This window comes from Mus caroli, unplaced genomic scaffold (assembly GCF_978045245.1).
Source record: "Mus caroli unplaced genomic scaffold, Mus_caroli_1 scaffold_1, whole genome shotgun sequence".
Lineage (NCBI taxonomy): Eukaryota > Metazoa > Chordata > Mammalia > Rodentia > Muridae > Mus > Mus caroli.
The window spans coordinates 152,383,763-152,409,256 of record NW_028227256.1 but is presented as its reverse complement, the minus strand read 5'-3'; the positions used below and the strand labels follow the sequence as shown (position 1 = coordinate 152,409,256).

At 44.7% G+C, this 25,494-nt stretch overlaps 1 protein-coding gene across 1 annotated transcript in view; it reads left to right on the top strand.

Annotated features, from left to right (window-relative positions):
• The first annotated feature begins 4,710 nt into the window (after window positions 1-4,710).
• Window positions 4,711-25,494, top strand: part of Cacna1e (calcium voltage-gated channel subunit alpha1 E) — a 485,686-nt gene continuing 464,902 nt past the window's right edge. The window contains exon 1 of the mRNA XM_085842043.1: window positions 4,711-4,843. The gene's annotated coding sequence lies outside the window, so the exon portion shown is untranslated. The remainder of the gene's footprint in view (window positions 4,844-25,494) is intronic.

The following is a 25,494-nucleotide window of genomic DNA, read 5'->3' as shown; positions in this document are numbered from 1 at the left end:
CACTATATAAAACATGGTCCTTGCTGGAGCCTGTTTCAATTTAACTGGGGCTCTCTGCACATAAATAGTCTCTCTCTCTCTCTCTCTCTCTCTCTCTCTCTCTCTCTCTCTCTGTGTGTGTGTGTGTGTGTGTGTGTGTGTTACTCACCCTTCCTGCGATGGATGGATAAAGGACTTAACACTGGGAAGAACCTTCCTGCCCTGAATTCTTGCTTTTCATTCACATTTACAGCTAAATATTCTTAAATGCATAGGTTTTGTCCATTAAAAAATATCTACTCACAGAGTATTTTTCTTACTTTAAACGTAGCTACTTCCTAGAAGACAGAAAGCTTCATTAGCTTCTTCCATCAGTTCCAAAGGACTGGCCACCTGGCCCATGTCCCTCTGGCAGCCACATCATAGCCTCCGTCTGCCTGCCTCCCTTATAGCCTTGTTCCCAGGAAGAATGGGGCCAGGCAGGAATGCTGAGGTGGTGGATGTCAGACATTTGGAAGCACTGCTATGTGGAAGGAGCCTTATCACTGAGTATGTAGTAACCATTGGAGTTTGCCTGAACGGTGTCAGAGTAGCCCTGAGATGGGCTGAGGGAAACCATCCCCTTGCTATTGTCTCTCTTCTTGCTGAGCCCACTCTGGAGCCTTTATACCAAGCTCCTACCTCTTTGAAGAACAGGAGATTTTCTCTTTTCTCTTTCTCTTTCCATTGTAATACTCGGTTGGCTCCTCCTACCCCCTTCTTTCCTGGTGTCCTTTGTGAGTATGTCCCAAGTCTTTGACAAGCATTGATTCAGAAACCTCTGGTTATAGATGATTTATTTTTTCCTTCATCATCTTCTTCTAAGTGCCTCCTAAGAAGCAGGCACAGGGGATGGAGCAGGGAGCAAGGCACTGTTCTACTCTGTAGGTACTCACTCACCTGCCAACTGGAGGGACAACAGATGAGTGGGCAATTGCAACATGGAGAAAAGGCACAACAGGGCTTAGTCAGGGTTATGAGAGCTTACATGAGGAGTGCTGATCCTGTCCTTGGGAGACTGATGGGCTTCTGAGAAGAGCTGATGTTGGATTCAGAGCCTGTAGGATGAAGGAGGACCATCTTGGAGTGGCAGCATGCTTTTCACAAGGGGAAGAGGAATTTTAATTTAAATTATTAGTTTAAAATCACTTTATAGGTGAAACAGATAGATAATAGATAGATAACTAGGTAGGTAGATATATAGCAAAGCACATAGAGACAGAGACTGAGAGACGGGGAATGAAGAGACAGTCTGACAGAGATGAAAGGTGGCCAAGTGGAGGGATGGAGAGAGGACCATAGAATTATACATAGTAAGAGCTAACAGAACACAGCAAAGGCCCAAAGGCCCCTATTTGAAGGAAAGAAAGACAAGGAGATACAAAGAGAGAGATTGGCAGGCATCCCCAAGGTGCTTGAGGAATGCTGAGTCAGGAATCTGGATCTCCCTGTTTCTAGGAGAAGAGAGGGGAAGAGCAGAGACAAGGTGGGAGGGAGCAAGGAAAAGGCACAGAAGGGAGAGCCACTGTCAGCATCAAGACCAGGAGAGAAAGGAGGAAAGCAGAGACAAAATCTAAGCTGGTTTTCTTCTGTTTGCTATCTTTTCTGCCTTTCCCTACTTTCCTTCTTTTCCCCTTTCCAGCCACATCCTGCCTACAACTAGATGTCAGGGAACTGGTTGCTATGGATACTAAATGGCATTCAAGAGGCTGAATTATTAAAGCAGGGTCTTTTCTTTGAAGCCATGGCCCCAGTATGGAGTAAAGTCCCATTAGGCTGTGCAGTGTCAGCCATGGGTCTAGGCCAGGGCTGCAAGGTGCTGTGCTGCCTGGGTAAAGACTTCCAGGAGTGTCAGTCACCTGGCGCTTTCCCAATCAGGGTGTCTTAGAGGGTTGGAGGGTGTGTGTGTGTGTGTGTGTGTGTGTGTGTGTGTGTGTGTGTGTGTGTCTGCTGTGATGGATTTCTGTAGCCTTCCAGTCTACATCCTCACTCCCTGTGTCCCTACTTCCTCTGCCTTACAGCTACAGGCATGGCTCATACAAATGGGATAAAAATCAAAACGATGTTTTCTTTGTGTCTGAAAGGACAGCATATTGTTCAAATTGTTCAATTACTTGTGTTCAAAGAGGCAAGAAATAAAGTTGTAGGTGATTCCAGAGGGATGGCCTCCATCATCAGGACTCTATCGTCATGGGAGCAGGTACAGGTACTGGTGTCCTGGCCACCTATTCAGTGGCACTTTCCCAAGCGTTGGAAGGGGCTGTCACAGCGGGCGAGTCTTGTTTGTGAGCACGATGGTTGTTTGTTTTGATGTTGGAGGGGGTGCGTGTGGATGCTCTTCTCTGGAGGAGATTCCAAGCCAGTGAAACCATCCACCCGCCTTCTGTTTAATCTAGTTCTAGAAACTTTCAGTTAAAAAAGAGAAGAAAAAGGCAAGCTCACAGTGTGGTGTAAATGTCCCTGTTTATTGGGGAATAGCATTCATGGCTGAAACTATGTCAGTGTTCTTCTAGGTTAGGGGCTTGGGTGGGGCACTGAACATCATTTTCCTTCCCTCAGACTCATTAAGTTCTATGGTTGATTCTCTGAAGTGGCAGAGCCTGCCCTTCTTGGCTTTTATGATGTTTCACCCTGGGGAGGGACACTGCTGAGGACGCTGGCCTCTCTCTACAGAAGATGGGGTCTGGAGGCATTTTAAATAAAAAAACATTTATTTTTCTTTTGGTTTTTGTTTTTTTGAGACAGGGTTTCTCTGTGTAGCCCTGGCTGTCCTGGAACTCACTCTGTAGACCAGGCTGGCCTCGAACTCAGAAATTCACCTGCCTCTGCCTCCCAAGTGCTGGGATTAAAGGCGTATTTCTATATTAACTTGTTTTTGTATGTGAAGGTGCATGTGCCATAGGTGCGTGTCAGAGGAAAACTTTCTGGAATTAGTTATCTCTAACATGTGAGTTGGGGAATGAACTCAGATCGTCAGGTGTTGGCGGCAAGCACCTTTACTCCCTGAGTGGTCTTGTGGAGTCATTTTTATGGTTAGCCATCCTCACACCCTCTAGTCAGGGAAAACTGATTTACAGAACTGTTTCTAGCTTCCGGGAAGCTGGGATGCAGCCCTCCCTTTCCTCTAATGCCCAGTGGAGCTTTCTGCTTTAATGTTGAGGCTTGTGACTCAGTTTACTGAAAATTTCACTTCCAGAGACTAGACTAACTTCTTTTTAGGCCACATTCTGGCTGCTCACAAGGTAAACCCCCTAATCAAACTTTCCTGCCCGGGTAGTAAAGTGGGAGCAAGTCAGGTGGCACTTCCATTTCAGGGCTAAGAGCAAAGAGCTGCCGCTGTGGACCTCCTGGACCTCCTGGGCCTCCTGGCTCTTTTGTCTCCTTCCAAGCAGTGTTTCCCAGCTCCTCAGGGTATCAGGCCAAAGGCCAATAGGGTGTGGTGTTGTCAAAGTTGAGTAGAGAGGGCCCCTGCTGTCAGTCATAGGACCTTAGAGGGAAGCAGGCCAACTGTCCCATTCACTTTGAAACCCTCAAGGAAACCTTCAGAGGACCGACCAGGGCTAAGCTCAGGGCATAAGAGTAGGGAGGGACGGGTGCTATCTCCTACCCTCTTCCAGTCCTCTTCTTGTTCTTCCTACCAGGCTCCCTCACCCTGTTCTCTGCTGGAGTCAGTGCAGAGGAAGGCTTGCCCATATGACTCTGGGAGACATTTTCAGTGTTCTGAGAAAGACAGGCTGAGAGCCAGAGAAATGGGAGAGAGGAAACCCCAGAGATTCAAGTCTAGCAGGCCTTGGAAAACCCAGTTTGACTCACTAATTTTTAAGGCTGTCCTCAGAGAACAGGTTGGCTTCCCCTAGAGTTCTCAGCGGGGGCCCTGGAGATCCTAGGAGAACACACAGGCTGCAGAGAGGCTCCTACCTTGGCTTGGAATCCCCTTTCTTGGGCAGTGCTGGGCTCAAGGATCGTGCCCTCCCCCACTCCCAGGTCGCTCTTGCATTCGGAAGCCCCAGTGGCTTTTATTTCTCGTTAGATATAGCGAGTGTTCGAGTGCTCGAGTGCTCCTCGGATCACTTTTCCTACCTTAGTGAGGTCAGTGGTTAGGATTCTAGCGGGGTCTAGGGCAGGAGAGAGGGCGCGGGAGGGAGGGCGCAGGGAGCGGGGTGGGGGAGGCACTGCCGGGAGATCCAGTGCTTCAGGAAATCACTCGCGGAAGTTTGAGGTCAGTGAACTTTTTTTCTTTTTGCAGAAACCCTGACCTAAATGTCTGGACCCTAACCTGGTTACTACACAGATGTGTGGATAAACCCAGCCTTGTGCTGCCCCCCGCCCCTCCCCGCAGCCACTGCGCGCTCCCGTGTTCGTCTTGCCCGCCTCCTGCCTGCTCCACACAGCTCTCTGGGGCTGCGCTGCCTGGACAGAGAAATTTCTCCTCCGTTTGGATATCCTTCCGTCTTCTCGTCTCCTTCGTTATTTATTTCCCCAGCTGCCTCCTCTGAAGGGGCAAGTGTGAAAGTCTTTCTGATTGCCAGAAATTTCTTTTGCACTGTGTGGGCAGGAGACAGATTTTTTTTTCTTCCCCCGTCCCCCGAACTGTCTCTTTTCCTCATTTATTAATTTTGCTTTCCGTTTCTTTCCTTCTCCTGTGCATTTTTCTTTAGACTTTATCTTCCTTCCCCTTCAATTTCACCACCTCCTCCTTTTCCTCCCTCTCCTTTCCTCCCGTCCCCTCCCCCCACCCTTTCCTCTTTTAAAATAATTCAATGATGCTTCGGGATCACTAGCACACCCTCCTTCAGCTGAGCGCGGGACTCTGCATTAATTCAAGGTGAGTGGGGCTAGGTTCTTGCTCCTGAGGATGGGGCTCTTTGTGTCAGGGTGGCCACAAGTCCAGCTGCGCTGCACTCCCGAAGGCAGCGCGAATCCCCTGCTGCTGCTACCTGTTGGGGGTGCGTGGACCTCGGAGGCTCGGATCTGGGCCAAACCCTCTTGGAAGGCTCCTTAGCCAGCTCTTCCTTGGCTGCCCTTTCCCTTTTCAACTTCTACAGGAATTGACCCAGCTGGGATAGTCCCTGTCAGGAGCAAACTGTATGTGCCTTGGTGGGGTCCCAAGAGTAGCATCTAGCTTGGGGCTCACGTTTCTCACTCCCCAGCTAGGGATTCTTGCCTGTTGTCACAGAAATGGAGCCCCACTCCTAGCAGATGAGGGCCTGGGGTTTATCATTCGTCTCAGCAAAACCCTTCCACAGACCCCAGACAAAAGCAGCTCGCCAGTACTCAAAACTGGGAAGTTCTGTGGGGGGACCGTTGTAGGAGAAAGAGTTAAGGAAGGGGCTGAGCTTCCAATGAAGTTTCTGTGAAGGATGCTGTATCTGCTTTTGGACATGACTGGTTAGGGTGGCCTGACTGTCTCTGGAGCTGCTAATCAGGGCAGGCATGTGGTCCTTTTCTGAGATGGGGGCTTGGGTGAAGAATATCACGAGGAAATAAGGCTAGAGTGACTTGCTTTTTTTTTTTTAACCAGGTTTGGGTGTCTCCCTAAACACCATTCTTTCCAGGGCCAGACCAGTCAGGGATCCGTGCCTTTTGGTGTTTTCTGTTGGTGATATAGAGAGAACGGTGGCAGACACTTTCTCCCATCTTCCTTGTGTGGGCTTTCTCCTTCAGGTGGGGACCATGGTGGTAGTTTAGCCTTTTGCCCAAAGTGTAGCAGGGTTGGGGATGGAGGTGGGAATCTGAGGTGGGGATCCTGGAGCTGGCCATGTCTGTGGCTGTGACACCTCAGAGCCAGTGTTTCAGGCTGAGAGTCTGTGAATAACCCAGACCTTGGAACAATCAAGTCCATTTCCTTCCTGAGCCAGTGTGTTGGAACATTCACTCTTTATTCTTGGGGGATGATACTCACACTGTGTCACAGAGACATCATCTTCTGGGGGAAGGCAGAAAGCTTAGTCCAAGTCCTGGGGGGCTGGGAAACCTGAACCCAGAGGTATGTTTTTAATACTGAAATAAGAACATTAGTTCGTTGTGAGACTCACAGGAAGAAGGGTTGGAAGATGGGTTATAAGATGACGAAGGAAACTTCACTGTTCCCAATAAAATTGCTGCTGGAAAAGAGCTTTCTCTCTTGTAATAGTATGGTTCTTGTAGGATTGTTTCCTGTTTCCAGGGCCCAGAAGAAGATGGCTTTATGTGTTTGATTGCTTTCTGTGGGTCTCTTGGATGCTAGGTCTCTGGCCAGCTAGCCAGGGAGATAGATAGATGGCTTCACCATTTTGGAGTATGGGGTAGTTATACTGTCCAAGCCTGGGCACTTTTGAGGATGCAATTGAGCTAACCAAACAGAGCCTGTCTATACAGGTAGAGATGAATGATGGGCACAGACTTCATGCTTGGTCAGAGGGAGGGACAATTCATGAGGAACCACACCGTCATGCCCTGTCTTGTAACCTCACTATTTAAAAGAGCAGAATAGTGGGTCTTTCAGGCAGCTAAATCATCTCAGAATATGAGAAATAAATTAGCTACTATTTGTTGAGGGCTTAGTTGGTTTCCAGACTCTGATTTTAGGATGTTTACTGCCTCCCACCCTCAATTCTGGTCTGACTCTGATTTTAGGATTGCCCCCCCCAATTCTGTCCAAAAAAATTAAACTTGAAAATATGGACTTTTGGAGAAGGGATGTAAATCAATAAGCTCAAACAATGAAAACCAACCTCTCTGAACTGCCCCCCTTCTTAGGGTGGGACTTCTCGCCTGAATGCTGCAGGGATCACAACTTTGAGGATGGTTTCTCTTCTCTTCTCTTCTCTTCTCTTCTCTTCTCTTCTCTTCTCTTCTCTTCTCTTCTCTTCTCTTCTCTTCTCTTCTCTTCTCTTCTCTTCTCTTCTCCCCTCCCCTCCTCCCCTCCCCTCCCCTCCCCCCCTCCCCTCCCCTCCCCTCCCCTCCCCTCCCCTCCCCTCCCCTCCCCTCCCCTCCCCTCCCCTCCCCTCCCCTCCCCTCCCCTCCCCTCCTCTCCTCTCCTCTTCTCTTCTCTCCTCTCCTCTCCTCTTCTTCTTTCCTTTTCTCTTTTCTTTTCCTTTCTTCTTCTTCTTAAGATTTATTTATTCACTATATGTAAGTACACTGTAGCTGTCTTTAGACATACCAGAAGAGGACATCAGATCTCATTATTGATGGTTGTGAGCCACCATGTGGTTGCTGGGATTTGAACTCAGGACCTTCAGAAGAGCAGTCAATGCTCTTAACTGCTGAGCCATCTCTCCAGCTCTTGTGGGTGGTTTCTGTGGAGCCCTTTCTGTTCCCTAGTCTGCTTCCTTGTGGGTGTTCTGAACCTGGGGCTTCCAGGAGACCATCCTGCCAGGAGCTGCCAGTGTAGGGTTGGTGGCAGCTGTAGACAGCTATCCCTGTACACAGGCATAGTGCTGAGCTACGGGATCCATGTTGTCACTACTACTGCACCCCTGAGGCAGGGATGGAGCATTGGGCTTGAGAGAAGAGAAGGGAGAGAGAAAGAGAAGACAAATTCCTCCACGTTGTCTGGGTTTCAACTGAGAAATCCACAGTTCAGAAGCATCATTTTGTAGGAAAATGTCTGGTGTTCACCTCCTTGCTGCTTGAAAAGCAGCCTTCTTAGGGACATACCAGTCACAAGTTCCCTGGAACAGTGGGTCTTTCAGGCAGCTAAATCATCTCAGGATTTGAGAAATGAATTAGCTACTATTTGTTGAGGGCTTATTTGATTTTCAGACGCTATATCAAGCAGTTTCTAGACCTTACCATAATTAATCCTTGCCCAATTCTACCAAGTGTGTACCCCATTTTATAAATGAAGAAATTGAAGCTAAGAAAAGTTAAGTAACTTGTTCAAATTTACCCAGAAGTAGGAGCTAGAGCTGGGGTTATATCCAGGACTAGCTGACTCCTCCCACACAATGCTGTCTCTGTGCTGAAGTGGATGGGCTGGGTCAGCATTAAAGCATAGGTTCCTTATAGATCGAGAGGGAACTTTGATAACTTGTCTGTCCCCCTGATTCTTGTTTTTTTGTTGCCTCTGACGCGCGCGTGTGTGTGTGTGTGTGTGTGTGTGATCCTTGTTTGCTATGCATGAAGTTTGTGTCCCTTTTCCCCTTCCTGACCATTAAGAGTAGTCTCTGTCATGAATCCCAGTCTAGTATGGACAGGAAACTTCGCTGAGGTGATGGGACTGTCTTGTGGGAAGACAGAATGCACACCACTGTCTGTTTCTCAATATCTGTACATTTAAGTCAGGGAGGCTTGCCTCGCTCAGGGGGTTAGTGACTGACTTGGAAGGGGCCTTCCTGCCTCTGGCTTTCCCTGAAGGAATTCTGCATCTCAGTGAGGAAGCATACCCACCCCCAGCTGAGGGGGCCATGGGTACACTCAGATCCTCATTCCAACATGAAGGCAAAACTTGAGCCTGCAATAGACAAAGCTGGACATGTGTCTAACGTTTTACCCTTCCATTTACCATAGCACAGCACAGTACAGGACAGTAGCTCATCAGATCATGTGGAGCAGAAGGAAGCAGACAGACTGGGGACTGGGCTGGGGTAAAGCAGATGGAGAAAGCATTTGTCCTGCAGACTTCATTTCTACCATACTTTGGCCCCAGTGAGTAGTGTTGGACAAGCCACTCACCTACCTGGACCTTATTTATTTTATCCCAAAGTGAAAGCTAGGCCAGATGAGCCACTGGCATTTATCCTAACAGCGGAGGCCAAAGATCTTCTACTTCTTGATGTCTCTATATTTTGTGTCCTCTAGATCTAGTTTACCCTTCTGTTGCTGTGATAAAGACTATGAACAAAACCAAGTTGTGGAGCAAAGGGTTTAGTTCAGCTTAGAGGTTATTGAGGGGAGCCAGAGCGGGAGCTCAGTGGTCCTAGATGTAGGACTGGAGGTAGAGGCCACAGAGGAATACTGTTTCCAGGCCAGGGTCAACTTGTTTTCTTATATAGGCCAACCACATCTGCCTCGGGATGATACCATCCACAGAGCGCTAAGCGTTATATTAATTAGCAATCATGAAAATGCCTCACAGACATGCCTACAGGCCGGTCTGATGAAAGAGGCAATTTCTCAACTGTGGTTCCTGCTTCCAGTGCATGTCAAGTTGATAATTAAAATTAGCCACTGAAAATCAAAGTCAGTCTTTTTGCTGTCTTCTCTCTTAGTAGTGGTAGAAAGAGGAGGCCCTGCGGGAGGAGCAGCAACAGCGCTTGGTCTCCAGTGGGCAAGTCAATTAGGGGCTGGAAAAACAAGGTGATTTTTCTGGTCAGGAGATTAGATTCTTCTTCCTCATACGTGTTACCTTGCATTGCCAATAAGCAAGGGGGCGCTACCAAAAGCAGAAAAATGTAACAGTAGGTTGACAACCATGCACTCTATGCCCTGACTCATGAGCCAAACAGTAGATGGAAGGAGGGCTGAGGGTGGGAGGCGAGACAGTGGGAGCTGGTGAACTCTAAAAACGATGGGATAATAATGGTCTTTGTCCTCACGGTGTGTGTAGTGTGGTGGGGAGCCTTGGTCTAGGTCACTGGATCAGGTATATATGTAGCAACTCTAAGGCTACTTGCAACAAAAAGAGCGCACCATGAAACCATTTGTTACAGCATAGAGGAAGTTGCCGAAGCCGGGCCCCTTCCCCGCAGAAGCTGAGATGTAAATTGGAAGATCAATGTTAAGGCTGTCAGCTTTGTCAGGAACACAGGGGTTCCTAGGGAGTTACATTGTCTGAGAAACAGGCCCAGACTTGGAATTGCGGTGAGTGAGATTCTACAACAGAACATGGTTTCACTGAAGATGCAGCATCTCATTCATGCTCTCCTGGCACTACTTGGAAAGAGCCATGCTTTGAGATTCCTGGGCGTTAGGGTTACATTGTATTACATAATTACAGATATCTCCCATAAACATGAGTGTAGGACTGAGGAGAAGACCAGAGGGCTGCAGATTGTCCTGTCAGGCTGAAGTCAGCCTGTGAATGAGTTACGGGGAGCACGGTGGCTGGAGGGGACTGGAGGGGACTGGAGAAAGGTGACATTCTGCCTTGAGCACACAGCCTGTGGCAGGGGAGTGAGACTGTTATCACCAGCTTTTGTATACTTTCTGGCCTGTGTACTAACACAGGCTAGGGCTGATGGGTGGACTCACCTCTTACTGGCGGAGAAGCTGCATTAGTTAAAAGAATATTGCTGCAGCAGCTAAATGCACACTTGGCCCTTTACTAGGAGAGATGGGAAATCTCTCTCTCTCTCTCTCTCTCTCTCTCTCTCTCTCTCTCTCTCTCTGTGTGTGTGTGTGTGTGTGTGTGTGTGTGTGCGTGCATGTGTGTGTGTGTGTATGCCAGAGGATAACCTCACTTACTGTCCTTCAGGTGTAGTCCATCCATCCTTTTGTATGTTTGAGACAGGGTCTCTCACTCACTGGCCAGGGACTTGCCAAGTAGGCTAAGCTTTCTATTCAGTGACCCTCATAGATTTGCCTGTGTTATTCCTCTCAACAGTGGTATTACAAGTGTGTGTTACATGCTCTGTGTTGTTTTTTTTTTTTTTAATGTGGGTTCAGGGAATTGAACTCAGGTCCTTGTGGTTGTAAGGCAAGTACTTTAGAGACTGGCCTCTCCTTCCAGTCCCTGGGCATGGATCTTGGTCCTAAGTGACTGGCCACTCCAGCTAAGTACAGTGCTTCAAATAAGTACTTGTTTTCTCAAACTTCATGCTCTGACTGGGGCACAGTGGATCCGCTCTTGCTGTAATCCCTGTTGGCTATGTGAACAGGAGAGCCATTCACTCTTCTGATATCAGCACACACACACTGTATCCCACTGCCCAGGGCATCAGCAGTCACCAGAGTCCTCTTCCCAAGATGAATGACGCCTCCGTGATTCTGCCCTTCTTCCTTTTTCTTTCTCCTTTGTCTCCCACTCTGAGCCTTGACTAGTCATACAATAGACTTTATTCTCTATTTACTGAATAGAAATTTTATTTTTTGTTCTTAATTTAAAAAGTAATGAGGAACATTTTATGTTTTTTTTTTCTTCTTCTTCTTCTTAAATGAAGTGTAAATTGAGTAACTCTTGACTTATTTAGTTCTTGATTGATGCTTTCTGGAGTGTAACATGCCTCAATTCAGCAAAATCCCTGTCTTCCCATAGAGAAAGGGGTCATGGTGACAGATGATAACCTGTTCAACTCTTAGCTCCTCTTTCCCTTCATCACAGCTCTGGGGTGAACAGATCAGGGCTTAGGTCTGAGTCCTAATTGAATTACCTCTGTCCTCAGGTGAGGACACTCAGCTTGCAATCTCAGAACCTGCTCGTCTGGCTTAGAGTGGCCCTGAGAGGAAGAGGAAGAGGAAGGGAGAGGAAGAACTCAGGCTGGGGTTGGGAGTGCAAAGCCCAGTGCGTGCTCCAGCTTTGTCACTGGGTGGGAACACTGCTTAGCCCTACCCTTCCTCCCTTCATCCCCCCCTTTCACTTCATGCCATCCTCCATCCTTAGCCCTCATCTCTCTCTCTTTTTCTTCCCAATTCTCCTCTTTTCTTTTGTTCTTCTTTCTCCCTCTTCTCCTTCCCTCCCTCCCTCCTTTCCCCTTTCCATGTTTTCTCCTTCCTTGCCCCCATCTACTGACTTCCTTTCATCCCCACCCCCACCCAGTAAGCAAAGCGTAGGGACCCATTCTGGGCTGGGTAAGTGATTTGGATCCTGAGAAGACAGCTAGGAGACAAGACAGCCAAATATCCTCCTTTCGTAAAATTCATATTCTGCCTCAGAGAGAGAGTGAAGCAAAATCAGCCCCTGATGAATGTTATTCAGAGGATTAATCTAAGGCAGTGAGGTAGGGACAGAGTGACTTTAGATTGACATGTCACTGAAGGCTCCTGAAGAGGTGATGTTTAAGCTGAGGATCAGAACAGCAGAAAATGAAAGAGGATTCATATCACCAATGTTCTTCAGCATGCGAGGGATAAATTAAATGCAATGTGAAACTGTTTTTAAAGACGACAAAATAAACTCAGCATTTTATGCCCTAGACAGAACTCTGCGAGCTGAGCATCGTGATTCATTAATATTATCAATTTCACTACCTAGCACAGCCGTGAATGTGGGCTGGATTAAATTACAAGTGGAAACGAGGAGTTCAGAGGAGATTTCTAAGATATAAAAGCAGATGATGCCTGTGACAGGCATTTGTCAAAAGAAGACACTTTCCCTCCATTCTTGTGGCTAATGGGCTTGTCTAGAGATTTCTATCTACCTGTTTCCTGGGCATCACTAAGGCCCAGAGAGATAGTGGGGGTGGGGTGGGATGGTTTATGGAGGGGGTAGAATCCCCAGGTTGTCCCAGGTTTGTGTCCTTGCTTCTCAGGGTCATTTTAACTCAGGGCACAGGTTGGCTTATCTGAAGTTGGGGACAGATTCCACAGGCTTCCTTTCCACCCACATACCTTTGAGAGACTGCTCTCCCCCCGCTCCCCGCCCACTCCCGCCAGGCCAGTCAGTGTTGTCTTTAACTGTCTACAACCCTCCTGTACCTTACTCTTCTCCCCAGCTGTGGACAAGCAGATCCACTCACCTCCTCTGCTGAGGGCTGAGTCAATATAGTTCACCTACTACCTCCAGTATTGTGAGTCACAGGTTTTCAAACATGGAGGTGTGAATCATTTAACTTCAAGCCCTGGTGAGGCTCGGGTGGTAGCTGAGCCAGTAGGCTAATCACTGCCCTGCCCCTGTCTCTCATTCTATCATGACTTATCGTACTTCTTGTGCTGAAAACCCAGAACTTGGATCCACAGCCTTTACCAGGACTACTTACTCAATTTCTCAGCAACTCCAGGAGGAAGCCCAGTCCTAGTCTATGGTTCCTGAACAGCAACATCAGCACCACTAAGACTTTCTCTTCTTTACTGTCAGAGTTCTGTGTCAGGCCCACTCTGGAGTGGGTGACCATCAAGCGAATCATGTGACCTTGAGAGATTGTGTTGAAAGGATGGATGGAGGTTAGTACTGGGTCCTTGCCCTAGGTCAGTAGCGTGGTAACGATCTTCCATCTCTTCGAACTAAGAAAATCGTATTCACATTTTACTGATGAGTCCAAAGAGAAAAAATAGTCTACAAATTGGGAGATAATGATAGGTGGTGGAGCCTAAGTTTCATTCAAGCCTTGGCTTCTAAGCCAGAACTATTATGAAGTTAGGAGTCCTAATTTAAATGCATATATTCTTGGATATATCTGTTACCAATCATTTATACTTTAATGCTAATAATGTTCTGGCCATTTCCAGTGGAGTGATGACTAGAGAGCTTGAGTATATGAGCCTGGAGACCAGAATACCTTGCTGGTATCTCGTGGAAACGTTCACCTGTGTGGCAGTTCTCTTCTCCAGTGTTGACTGGCTTTCTCCAGACAGAAACGACATGACTTAGATGCCACTGCTTGCTGGTCACAGCCCTGCTTGTTCACCTATGGTTTATCCATTTCCTGAGAGCTTTCTCTTTCATTTAGAGTTTCATCCCAGTTGAAGAGTGACTGCTTGCACTTTAGTATTCCACAGTGTCGCAGACTCATCTGGTTTAAAAACAAATCCATAATCCTTCGCCTCATCTGGCCCTCTTATCATGAAGCCTCTTACAGCAAGTGATGTCACCATTTATTATATTAATGAGCCAGAGATCCAGGGGTCACCTGTATTACTCTTCCATGTTTCTTCCTGCTTACCTTCACATCATAATTTCCCTTGAACCTGCCTTCATCTCTTCCTAAGAATGGCCCTAGCCACAGTTACTTCTAAGAAGAGTTTTCACCCCCTTCATGCACCCATGGGTCCGTTTGTATTCTCTGAGCATCATGGACGTACCCCGCCACTACATTTTAGGTAGTGTTGTGATTGCCAACCTCCTCACAGACCATGAGGTCCAGATAACAAGGATTCTGTTTCTTATCAATGTTTCTTTAATAGCTTGCCCTTAGTGGGCATCCAATAAGCCAAGAATTTAGCCAAGTAGAGAAGCCACTATGGAAGTGTGGCAAATCCTGATTTTGCTTCCTTTGTTGTGGTTCATCTTCTCTGCAGATGGAGGGCATTGCACTCACCAAGTCTTTGACAACATCCTTATCACATGTTGATTGTGAAATGATAGTGACGACCCACTTAGTTCCTGAGAGATGATGACGAGTTGATGGAGGTTGTGACATGTGTGCACCAGTGCGTGCATGAGCGCTTGCATGAGCATGTGTGTGTGTGCATTTATGTCTGTGTGTTGTCTATGTGCATGTGTCTGTGTGTGTGTGTGTGTCGGTCTCTATGTATGTGTATCTGTCTCTCTCTCTCTGTCTCTGTATGTCTCTCTCTGTATGTGTGTGTGCATATGTGTGCATGTGCCTGTGTGTGTGTGTCTGTCTGTATGTTTGTATCTGAGTCTATGTGTGCCTCTGTCTCTCAGTCTCTCTCTCTCTCTCTCTCTCTCTCTCTCTCTCTGTGTGTGTGTGTACAAAATGCTGCCATGAAAGTGACGTGGAAGAATTTTCTATTCTTTCCAACGTTATACCAAACGAAATTTTATTTTATTATTTTATGAATTCTTTGATAACCCCATGTATTATGCACTGTATTTGTATCATCTTCAGTCCCAGCCTTTCCTCCGTGATTCATGTCACCCTCTCCCCTTCCAAACTTCATGTCTTCTTTTTAAGCATTTATTTTCCTTGTAGTTCAATTTATGCCACCCTTATGTGTGTGGATGTGAGACCATCCACTGGAGCATGGTCAACCCACTAGGGACCACATCCTTAAAGAGAACTGACTCCTTATTCCCAGAAACCAGCAACTGTCAATAAGCAGGGTGTAGGAGGGGTAGGAGAGGGATACCTAGCACTAAAGATGTTTTAAAAGCCATATGGAACACATGCACGCACACACACACACACACACACACACACACACACACACATCTATGAAAGAGTTTAACTGTAATTATTCTACTCAGGGAATAATACTACTCCCAGAAGTCATGGTTGCTAAATAAAAAGCCCAGTGCAAGGGGGTAAGGGACCTCTCTTCAAGTTGTTTGCCAGGAGTATTCTAGAGACACCCCAAACAGTAGAAGCTGTTGTATTGCTCTTAGTTGTCTCCTAGAACTTTATGCTAAGACCCTGTTGCTGAAAACATCACACATTTCCATCACTGAAGTTTGTACTGACCAGGAAACCTCCTCTCTGCTGGGTGCTTTCATAGTACTGGAAGGCACTGTGCAGGCTGCTGGCAGGAGATCAGCAACAGTCTTACCCATCCATGAATGGTGTATGCTTCAATGCCAGGTAGGGCAGCAGATGCTTATGGGTACGGTGCTGGCATGAGTGTTATGGGAGTATTGCTTTCTGGTCGGATCCAAGGCCCAATCCAAGGAGGCAAAGCATTTTGGTACTATAAGTGTGATCAAGAACCCATGGTTGGGGGACTTATAGGTCCCAAGGGTAAACCTGCTATTATTATTTTGCTAGATCCACACAGTATCAAGCTGCCCTTTAGATTCACATCTCTGTCGCCATAGATTAGTACAGTTCTTAGGTCTCATTCGAGAAGTTTCTTTTTCTGTTTGCAGTGGAAGGTGGTTAACATAGAAACTCACAACTGTCCAAAGTATAGTGAGTAAGTGTCTGTAGAGTATTCAGCCATACATGGGATGTCCCAATCAGGGAAGATTGGGACAAAACTGTGTGTCTTCTGAACATGAACTCACAGCAGCTGCATGAAGCTCATACAGGATCAATCCAGTAAATATTCCAGCTTGGAGTGGGAAGGGACTAATAAAATAGTACATACACACACACACACACACACACACACACACACACACAAATATACATATACATATATATGTATATACATACACACATATATTGCAAGTTATCATTATGTACTCATGGATCTTCAATATTATCTGTAACATAGTAACTTTAAGTAAAACTTCAGAAGGGGCTGTGGCAATGGCAAGGGCCCTACTTGTATTGAGAGAAAAGGTACAGGGCCTTTAAATCATGTTTTATAGGTTTCAATACCATTTTATGCCCCCAAACACCTGTATCAGTTAGTTTTTTTTTTCTGCCTAAGAACCCATCCTCAAACCAAGAAGTCTAAAGTAACAAACACTTGCCAAACTAGAATGTTTGCAAGTAGATCCAGCTGCCACTTCCTGTTAACCTATCCACTAAACTACCAATTTCCAGACAACACAGATGGGAGTTGCTCCAAAGAACCTTACTAAACATGTCCACTTCCCCCATATCCTTTCTTTTTTACTACTTCTGGTGGGTGGAGGGTTACAAAAAAAATTGAAATGTTTAAAAACCATCATTAAAAATAAGATTAAAAGAATAAAGTTACATTTTAGTTGTTTTTTGAGTTTTTCATATATTATAGATATGAATCCTCAGTCAGAAGTTTAATTGGCGAAGGTTTTTTTCCCCCCTTGGGTTTAATTGGTGAAACCCCCCCCCCCCCGTTTGTAGACTGCTTCTTCTGTTTGTTTCCTTTGCTGTGCAGAACCATTTTCATTTCCTGGGATCCCATTTGTTAATCCTTGCTGCTATGAATAGCTTTACATCAACTTGTCACAGCTAGAGTTGTCTGAAAGGAAGAAACCTCAATTGAGAAATTGCCTTCGTAAGGTCTGGCTTAGGGCATTCATTTTCTCCGCTCGTGATTGACAAGGGAGGGCCCAGTGCATTGTGGGTGGTGTCATCCCTAGGCTGGTAGTCCTGGGTTGTATATGAAAGCAAGATGAACAAGCCAGTAAACAGCACCCCTCCATAGCCTCTGCATCAGTTTCTGCCTCTGTTCCCCTTCTCTGTTTGAGTTCCTGTCCTGGCTTTTCCTACATGATGAACTGTGGTATGAAAGCCTAAGCCGAATAAACCCTCTCTGCTCTGACTTGCTTCAGCTCTGGGTGTTTCATTGCCACAATAGAAACCCTAACTAGGATATTTGCCTGACTGTTGGATTCCTTTTGAGATTGTCTTTAATTTTGTTTGTATCTTCAAGTGTTTAGAGTCAAATTCCACCCTTCCCCCCATATGAGATGAGAGAGGAATGAGTCCAGTTCCATTCTTTTTTTTTTTTTTTTTGGTTTTTTGAGACAAGGTTTCTCTGTATAGCCCTGGCTGTCCTGGAACTCACTTTGTAGACCAGGCTGGCCTCGAACTCAGAAATCCACCTGCTTCTGCCTCCCGAGTGCTGGGATTAAAGGCATGCGCCACCACACCCGGCTCCAGTTCCATTCTTGTTCATGTGGATATCCAGTACCATTTGTTAAAGAGGTTGTCTTTTTTTCCCCCAGTGTATGCTTTGGCACCTTTGTCAAATACCAGGTGGTTGTGACCATGGTTGTGGCTGTGAGGGTTTGTATCAGGGATCCATTATTTTATTGGATTGATGTGTTGTCTGTTTTTATTTTATTTTTTAATCAGGGCTGCTTGTTTTTGCTGCAATGGTTCTATATATAGTTTGAGATCAGGATGCGATGCCTCCAGCATTTCTCTTGGAGATATAGCAATTTGGGCTACTTCTATATGAGTTTTAGGATTGTTTTCTTCTGGTTGTGTGGAGGCTGTTCAGGAACGTCTTGTCATCTCCCAGTTTTCCTTTTACCAGTGTAAGGTTGTCACTGTAGAGATCTTGGTTAGGTTTGTTACCAGATGTCTTATTATTTTGGAGGGCCATTGTTAATGGGATTCCCCACTTGGTTTCTTTCTTGGAAAGTTTGCTACTGGTGTGTAGAAAAGCTACTGACTTTTGAGTGTCATTTTTTGTGGCCTGTTACTTTGAATCTGAAAGGGATTGTCAGAGCTAAGAGTTTTCTGTAGAGATGTTAGGGATTTTAGAGCAGATGATCATATCATCTAAAAATAGAGACAATTTGTCTTCTTGTATTTTGTTTGTATCCTTTTAATTTGCTTCTTTTGCCTTACTGTTCCAGCTAAAAAAAAAAATATCAAGAAATAAGTTGATGAAGAGTAGAAAATACAAGCTTCCTTTGTTTGTGCAGTCTTACTTGGCTGGTCTGTTGGAGCGGAGTAACAGACCATTGGCTTTATACAATGACTGTGGTGCTACGTCCCCCATTTCTGCTTCATGGAAGAGTTTGAGTACTGGTGATGTTAGCTATTCTTTAAAGGTCTGGTAGAATTTGGCTGTCCATTTGTTTGGTCCTTGTCTTTGTCGGGAGACTTTGTCAATGCTTTAATCTCATTGCTTGTTACAGAGCCATGCACGTTGTTCGTAGCCTCTTGATTTCATTTGGGTAGGTTTTATGAGCCCTTGGAATACAGGTTTTCAAAGTAGTCCTTAATGATTCTCAGGAGTTCATTGGTAATCTATTGTATCCTCTTTACCATTTCTAATTTGGGTCTTCTCTCTTCATATTTTTGTGGATCTAGGTTTTATACCCAGGTCCTTGCTCATGTTAGACAAGTGCTCTACAACTAAAACTATCCTTAGTCTGCCTGTTCATCTGTCCGGCAGTCCATCTACCCATCCATCCATCCATCCATCCATCCATCCATCCATCCATCCATCCATCTACCTAATCTATCGAAACAGGGTGTCCTTACATAGCCCTGGCTGTCCTGTAACTCACTCTGTTGACCAGGTGGCCTGGAACCCAAAGAAATCTGCCTGCTTCTGCCTCCTGTGTGCTGGAATTAAAGGCATGCACCACCATGCCCCTCAGTCCTAGTCATTTTAAAAGATTTTTAAAAATTACTTGAAACAGGACTTTAGTAACTTGCCCACACCAGCCTTGAACTTCCTCTCTAGTCTAGGTGCCTCAAATATGTGATCCTCTTATGCCAGCCTTTCGGATAGATGGGTTTATGGGCTACTTAAGTCTAGCTCATCTCTCTTTGTTTTGGTCTGGCTAATGCTTCATGGATCTTACCTCCTTAAAGAGCCCGCTCTTTTTAAAACATTGTTCATTTGTGTTGTTCTTTTTGTCTTCATTTTTGTTCATTCCTGTCTCAATATTTATTGTTTCTTCTCATCTATGGTTTGGGGGCTTGGCTTGTTCCTCTTCTCTAAGACTATGAAGTGTACGGCCAGTCCTTATCTGAGGTGTCTCTGGTATCTTACTGTAGCCACACAAACTATACTTCCCTTTCAGATCTGCTTTTGCTGTTTCTCAAAGGTTCTACTAAGCTGTCTTAGTAGACATTTTCATTTGATTTTAAGAAATTTAAAACTTTCCTTTTTGATTTCTTCAGTGACTTACTCTCTGTGTATTTTTCACATAGCTTTTCTAGCTTCTCTTTATACTGACTTCTAGTTCTATTCCACTATTATTCAGATAAGATATATGATTTTAATTTTTTCATACTTGTTACAAGTTGCCTTGGGGTCTAAAATGTGATCTATTTTAGATAAAGCTCCTGGGGCTCCTGATAAGAATATGTGTTCTACATCTGTTGGGTGGAATAGTCTCAGTTATCTGTTAAGTTTATTTTATTTATGGTGCATTTTAAAACTGAACTTTTTTTGGTTGAGTTTTTGTCTGGATGATCTACCTGTTGTTAGATTTTAGTACTGAACCCACTCATGAAGTGTTGTCTCTAGAGTTGTCTATTCGTTTATGCCCAGTGGCCTTTGTTTTATGATGCTGGATGCAGCAATGTCTGATGTATACGTAATTACAGTTGTTATATGCCTTGATAGATTACTCCCGTTTTAGTTTTCTATTTAGCTTCTAATTTTAGCTTTAAGTCTACTATATAAATATAGTGACTTTTGATTGATTTTGGCTTCCATTCACTTGCCATATTGATTTTCATCCTCTAATTCTCAGTATGTTTGTATCTTTGCCAATAAGTTGTGTTTCTTATAGACAATAGCTGGGTCAGGTTTTTCAATTTAGTAAGCTACTCTGAATCTTTTAATGGAATTAATCATGTTCATGTTTATAGTTACCACTGAGAGTGGTTTACTGATACCTACAGTTTTTGTTGGTTTTGGTTTTTTGTGTGTGTGTGTGTGTGTGTGTGTGTGTGTGTTTTGTGTTTGTTTTTGGTGGTGGCTCTGTTGTTTGGCTCAATTGTTTGCTATTTTGTTTCTTCCTTATTGCTATTAGAGGTTTGTTAGTTTACTGAGCTCGGCATGATTGATTCTTTTCGTCTTCATTTATTTACTCCTCTCAAGAAATCTATTCTCTCTTGGATCATGATTAACACTTTCTCCCCCTCTGTGTAGGAGTCTTTTAATTATATTCTGTGGTTCTGCTTTGGTGATCATGAATTGCTTTATTTCGTGCTTGTCTTAAAATGTTCTTATTTCTCTGTTGATTTTTTTTTAAGATAACTTTTCTAGATATTGAGATCTGGGTTGACAGTTACTTACTTTCACCAAATTAAATTCTTGATCAGACCAGATCAGTCTCTTCTGCCTTCTTGTCCTTTGATGAATGTTGCTTTCGTACTCCTGGAAGTCCAGGAGCCATGACTGACATTTATGCTTTGATGTCCTCTTAGGCAGCACATTAAGAAATCCAGATTAAAATCTTATCTTATAGCCTGTCCTTTTAAATACACCCCTGCTGTTACCACCTAGCCCAAGCAACCCTAGCCTCTAAATCAGATGCCCATGGGAGCTTTCCAATTGATGTCTCCACTTCCTTTCTAGTCCCTGCCATAGTAGTTGGTTCTATGAAGTACATCGTACTTGGTAGCTTGCACCCTTTAGAAGTGTAAACATAACCGTCCTCCTTCTCAGTTTGAGATTTTATCTCTGAACCTATATTCCTTGTATGCTGTAGTCTGTCACCCTCTAGCTTTAACCTACATCTTCTCCTAACCTTCTCCTGCCAGCAACAGTGGACTCTAAGATTTTGCCAATCTCCTTTTTTTCATGCAGGACTTTTGTTCCTGTTCTATTTCCTCTCCTTAGTGCTAACGACCCTCTTTCTCACCAATGTTTACATATTGTTTAGTTGTCAGCTTGAGAGCCACTTCTTCCGTAGAGAGAGCTCTGTCTGTGGGCAACCACTACTATGCTAATCTAGGTCCTTTTCTTTCCCTCTCTTATAGCATCCTACACATCCAAGGCACTCATCACCGGTTTATTTACTTGTTAGTTTAATGTCTGTGTGTTCCAGACAGAAAGTTCCCTGTGGATTGAGACAATGTTTGTATTATTCACTGTGGCATTCCCAATTCAGCACTCTGCCTTGCACAGAGCAGTAGCCCAGTCACTGGTAGATAGATAAATGCAGGTCCAAGGGAGCAGAGGGAAGTGGGGGAGGCTGAATCTCGTGGGAATCCTCCCCTTTGGCCTGTGGGGAATTAGAGGTACACCTATTCTGAGAGTATGGGTCTCTGTGAATGAAAATTGTGCCAGACAGAACTCAGCACAGTTACTCCTTCCACATTCCTGAGGGCCTCCAATTGCTAGATGGAGGTGCCAGCATCCTGAACACAAAAGGCCAAAGAGATGGTGCAGGTCAGCTTTCCATGTGACTTGCTTGCCATGAGTCTCAGTTTCCTTGATGTATACAATGCTAGCACTTGTCTTTTAGGTATTGTGTGAAGACTGGAATGGTATAAAGAGGCAGTGCTAGCCCGAGATAGACAGTGATGGTCGGAGCATCCCTGGTACTGAGGAGGGGGAGAACAGAGTGGGATTCTGACCTCGGGCAATGCCAGAGCCCCCCCCCCACACACACACACAAACCATCGTTCTTCCATCATATTGTATCTGAGAACCCCAGGTCCAGGTAAATCTGACTAAATGAGTGTATAAAATATTTGTAGAAAGCAGGCAGTGCAGGTTACTGTGGCTCTCACATCTTTTTAGATGAAGCTGTGGTGAGGTTCTAAAGCCCGAGAGGTTGGTGAAGAGGCCTTTCGAACCATTAAGAGGATTTAGCACAAAATTAAAATTCCCATTTACCTTTTTTTGTCCTTTTTTTTCTGAGTCTTCATGTCACAAATCTCAAACTCAAAATATGAAGTATGAATAAAATAATTTGCCTTGTTAACTGGAGGGCTCATAAATAAGGCTAATGTCAGGTGTCACATAGGCGCTAAGTCCTAAATCTGTTATATTCAGATTTTGAAAGGAGAGGATGTTTGAGATTTGTACTGCTATCAGCCTAACACTGAAGAATTTTAATTTTTGTATTCGTTCACACATAAATATACAGATTATGCTGTCTAGGTTAAGATTTCTCTTCGCTCTATGATAGACACTGCAACTCAAAGCAACTTGGGGAGGAAAGGGTTTATTTTACTCCCTACCTTATAAGTTCACCCTTGAGGGAACTCAGAGAAGGATCCTGGAGATAGGAAACAGAGCAGAAACCACAGAGGAGCAATGTTTATTGTTGGCTCTCCATGGCTTGCTCAGCATGCTTTCTAAGGCTCCCAGTACCACCAGCACAGGGCTGGCACCATCCAGAGAGAACAAGTCCCTCCCACATCAACTGCCAATCAAGAAAATGCACCATACACTTGGTCATTCTGGTGGGGCATTTTCTTAATTGAGTTTTTTTCTTCCCAAATGACCCTAGTTTGTGTCAAGTTGACATAAGACTAGCCAGCATAGAGAACATATGTTGATGTCTAAAGGTACATCAACATATCTGGTAGATATAATTAAAATACATCTGGACCTACTCCTATGTTCTTGTCAAAAATTGTTAAACTTTGAGTGTAGTGATGCTTAGCTGCTGTAATCAGAGAACCTTCTGAAAATCCAATGGATGCTATGGACTCCAACTGTAAAAACTCACAGCCAGAATTCTTACAGCCATCAGGGAACTCCAAAGTCCACTGAAAGCCACCATGTTGGATGCTGGGTGGATCACCCCAGAAAGAGAATGTAGGTTATGAATCTGCCCTGAGAGGACTGAGTGGTCAGAGGACTCATGCTGGTGGGGGAGCAGGCCTGGGCTTGCTCTGCAGAACACAGAACCTGGTGGTGCAGGAATTGTAGGGGCGTTTCCATTTTCAACATACAAACTGGTCCTCTTGAAGAAAACCTTCTGACCTGGTGGGACAGGGTCTGTCTCTATTGCTCTCTTGCACACACACACACACACACACACACACACGCACACACACACGCACACACACATATATACATATATATATGTACATATACATAGAGAGAGACAGAGACAGTGTCAGATAGAGAGAGTATATGTGTGTGTGTCCATGTGTGAGAGAGTATGTGTATGTACACATGCATGTGTGTACATGTGGAGGCCTGAAATTAATATCAAGTGATTCCCTCAATCTCTTTTTACCTTTATTTATTGAGGTTGGTTCTCTGTCTGAACCTGGAGCTCAAACATTTCACCTAGCCTAGCTAGCTAATTAGCACCAGGGATCCCCTCTCTCTGCCTCTAAAATGCTGGGATTAAAGATGGCTGCCTGTTATACTTTTCAGGTGGGTGCTAGGTATCCAAACACCAGACCTCACACTTGTACGGCATAAATGATTCATTTACAGAACCATCTCTCCAGCCTTGAAGCAGGGGCTGCCTTGCTCAGCTGTAAGCCCTGATGTTAGACAGCAGAAGGTAGAGTGGGCGTAGATGACGTCACTTCCCACGCCCTTCCAAAACAGACATTCTGGAAGTCTGTGGAAAGACTACCCCTCTAGAGCCCAGGCGCTCGCTTACGCTGCCTCTCCTCTCTTCTGCCCATCCTCCAGCACTAGCTACTGCAGCCAGGAAACATCTGATGTCTCTTTAAGCCCACACCTGCCAACTACTGCTCAGAATCGGTGTCCTTTATGGCCATCGCGTCCTCTGTGTACTGTGTTCTCACACTGCTGTCCCTTTTGCCTACTTTTTAAAAGATGGAATGTTTTGTGGTGAATTTAAACAGGTACAAAGTAGTATAGAATAATAAATAACCCCCAAGAATCATTACCTAGCCACAATAATTATCAACTCAGGGCCATTTTTTTTTTCTCACTTAAGCCTCCTACTCTACCTCTCCATTGGGGTTTTTCTTTGAAGCAAACCTTAGCCATTGTATGATTCTACCCATAAATATTTCAGTACCAGTCTCTAAAAGGGAGCAGATTAAAGGAACATTGCAGCAATACCGTGCTCTCTGGAATTGATTGTAATTTCTTAATCTCTTCAAATCTCTGAGTAGTGCTGTCATTTCTCCAACCCGGACTTTCTTCTACAAGTGGTTTATTTGAATTAGAATTCTAATTAGGTCCACACTATGTTTTTGGTTGGAATGTTTTTCTCAAGGACTCAATCTGTAAATTTCCTTCTCCACTCTCTTTTGAGCCTTACTGTTTGTTTAAGCAATGTGATCTTTTTTTTTTTTTTCCCCTTGTAGCGTTTTCCACATTCTTGGTTTTGCTGGTTGTATCCTTTTGTGTTGTTGAGTGCTTCTGTTCCCGGACATCCTATAAATCGATACTTAGGTCTACCAGTTACAGTTTATTATTATTATTATTGATTATTACTACTACTAGTATTATCATCATCATCTCGTTAGGTGACTTTCTAGGGGGTGGCAACATTTTTGTCACAGGTGCAGTGTCTGGTTGTTTCTCTTCTTGGGGCATTAGCAGCTACTGGGAATTGTTACTTATATCAGATTTCTCAAAATTATTCTTTGGAGGGCCAAAACAACAAATATTTTAGTTGGTAGACTATGTGGGCCTCTTTCTTAACCACTGAGGAAGCAGCTAAAGCCAATATGTAAAAAAGGATAGGCATGGACGAGTGCCCCAAAGAACTACTTATAAAAGCAAAAAGCCAAGTGTAGTCCAAGCATGTCAATTTACTGAGCCCTTCCTAGAATGTTCACTGTGGCTTTTACACACCACTGGTCAAGGGGTGACTAACCCTGCGATCCCTTCTTTATTCACTAGGTAAATACATTTATAAAGAGAAAATTTGCTTGCACCTTGACTACTCCCATTCCTTCTGTGACTCTTAAAATGTTGCTCTTGACTTCCCCTGGCTCTGTCATGATTGTCTTCCTAAGATTGCCAGTGGCCTTCATGTTGCCCAATCTAGTGGCCAACTAGATTTTTTCCTTTAATTTTTAAAAATTCATTGAGAATTTCATACACTGTACCTTAACCATATTCATCCATCCCCAACTCCTCCCAGATTCACTCACTTCTTTACCCACAAACTTCATTTCCTTTTTTTTTTTTTTTTTAAAACGTATCAAGCATGATTTGTGCTATGCATATACTCTTAGGGGCATGACCGTCCACTAGGGCTACCAGGGGTCATAGCCATAAGAAAATCTGGCTCTCTTTATCCTACTAACCATTAGTTGCCAATAGTTCCTTAGCAAGGGGTGAGAGTTCAGGATCATCTCCTCTAGCTAGCCCAGGATTTTTGTCTAACTTGAGCTTGTACAGGTCTTATACACACTGTCACAACCTCTGTGAGTTCTTATGTGCAACTGTCCTGCTGTGTCTGGA